At 36.3% G+C, this 2,518-nt stretch overlaps 1 long non-coding RNA gene across 1 annotated transcript in view; it reads right to left on the minus strand.

Moving 5' to 3' along the window:
- Positions 1-263: 263 nt before the first annotated feature.
- Positions 264-2,518, minus strand: part of LOC128249926 (uncharacterized) — an 18,970-nt gene continuing 16,715 nt past the window's right edge. The window contains exon 3 of the long non-coding RNA XR_008266073.1: positions 264-324. This is a non-coding gene — a long non-coding RNA (uncharacterized LOC128249926). The remainder of the gene's footprint in view (positions 325-2,518) is intronic.

The raw sequence follows: 2,518 nt of genomic DNA on the forward strand, positions 1-2,518 counted from the left end.
AATAATTTTATTCTCAAACGCAGGATAATATTAATAATATAGCATGAACAGGATAAACTATCCATATTTTGCAGAAAAATCTGTCAGCGGCCAGACATGAGACTCAAACTCACATCCTTGTGATTATGCATCAAGTGCTTTACCATTAAGTTAAACTGCCCCAACGACAAATTCTTCTGCAAATTTAGGATATATAAATCTAGCTTTATAAGTTGCTATCGTATATTAAATTCAACTTACATTGAAAGTCAACAAACAAAGCACTTGATGCGTAATCACAGGGATGTGAGTTCAAGTCTCGTGGCTGGCCGACAACTGATTTTTCTGCAAAATATGGATAGTTTATCCTGTTCATGCTATATTATTAGTATTATCCTGCGTTTGAGAATAAAATTATTTCCTTATTTGTATCTTATACACACACACACACACACACACACATAAATATATGTTTGTGCGTGTGTGTGTATATACGTGTGTGTCTTTGGGTCTGTGTTTGTTTTCCACCACCACTTGACAACCAATGTCGGTGTGTTTACATCCCTGTAACTTAGCAGTTTGGCGACAGAGACTGCTGCAATGCTGGGGCATTGCCTTGAAGGGTTTTAGTCTAACAGATTCTACCGCTTCCCCAGTACTTATTTTTCTCTTTAGGTCTGATACATATTCTATTGATATATTTTGCTGAACCACTAAGTTATGGATATGTAAACAAACTAAGAAGTGGGCACTAGTTGTCAAGCGGTGGGGTGTGGTGCACAAACACACAGATATATATATATATATATATATATATATATATGGGGGGAGGGGTAAGAAGCTTGCTTCCCAGCCATATGGTTCACGGTTCAGTCCCACTGCATAGCACTTTGGGTGTCTTCTATTACAGCCTCAGGCCAACCAAAGCCTTGTGAGTGGATTTGGTAGATGGAAACTGAAAGAAGCCCATCGTATATAAATATATATATATATGTTTATGTATTTATGTGTGTGTGTCTGTGTTTGATCCCTTGCCATTGCTTGACAACCGATTCTGGTATGTTTATGTCTCCGTAACTTAGCAGTCCAGTAAAAGAGACTTATAGAATAAGTACTAGGCTTACAAAGAATAAGTACTGGGGTTGATTTCTTCAACTAAAAATCCTTTAAGGTGGTGCTACAGTATGGCTACAGTCATATGATTGAAACAAAGTAAAAGAATAAGAAAAGAAAAGAAGAAAATATACACGCATACAACAAACTTCGACACAATTTGTTTTTGTCAAATTCAGTCACAAGGCATTGGTTAACCTGGGCCATAGTAGAAAACACCCAAAGTGCCATGCAGTGGGACTGAACATGAAACCACTTGGTTGCAAAGTGAGCTTCTTAACCATTCTACCATGCCTACACCTATCTATTAGTAAAATACAAAACAAAAATCAATAAGCAGCAACATCACATGTAAAATAAACGATGAAGCCTACCAGGACTTAACTAGTGTATAAATATTAAATCCTAGCATTGATGTTTTTATTAATTAAAAGAGTATTCCCATGATCCTTTGCGAACTACAACAAAGTGCATAAGCGACATGTCATTATTACCATTACTATATTCATGTGATGAAATGGGAAAGTCTTGAAATGTTAAGGTGTTAATGGATTTTAAAAATGCTTTTATTCCATGTAATGGAATAATAGAAAAATATGAAAAATCCTGTATTGGCCTTTGCTTTTCTCTTCGATAACATCAGTGGCGTGGAGAGGGGAGGCTGGTATGCATGTGTGAGTGCTGGTCTTCCATAAACAACATTGCCTGGACTTGTGCCGTGGAGGCGAATTTTCTAAGTGCAATCCCATGGTCAGTCATGACTGAAGGGAGTCCTTTCTATGTGCTACCATTCTAATATATTACCATTAACCCTACTGCTGAGTGAACTGGAGCAATGTGAAACAAAGTGTCTTACTCAAGAACACAACTCACAGCCCAATCCGGGAATTGAACTTGCTACCTTATGATTACTGAGCTATGCACCTTCATATGTATGTCCCTTCTATTTTTTATTTATAATAAATCTTCCATTGAGGAGGGAGCCAGTATCCAACAAAGATACAAAGTTCCATCTTTGGGATGTAGTTAACACAGACAAATTCACATTTGGAACTTTAAAAAATCTTGCATATTTTTACTGTTCCACTCTCAGATTGCATTTGTAATGTATGAATCAGCCGGTCGATTTCATTTTCTGAAAATCCCAGTTTATCCAGATTCTCCTTTAAGCATTTACTAACAAAATCTAGGGCTCCAATTATTATTGGTATGAATATGAATTCATAGTCTGGACATAGAAGCTGGAGCTTTTGAAGCAGTTGTTCTTAGATATCTTCTTTTTCTTTGATTTTCAAAGACATAGTTATATCTATACGGCAACTGACCTCTATGATGGTACATACTTTTACCTCCCTATCTCATATGTATGTATGTATGTATGTATGTATGTATGTATGTATGTATGTATGTATGTATGTATGTATGT

Source organism: Octopus bimaculoides, chromosome 1 (genome assembly GCF_001194135.2).
Source record: "Octopus bimaculoides isolate UCB-OBI-ISO-001 chromosome 1, ASM119413v2, whole genome shotgun sequence".
Lineage (NCBI taxonomy): Eukaryota > Metazoa > Mollusca > Cephalopoda > Octopoda > Octopodidae > Octopus > Octopus bimaculoides.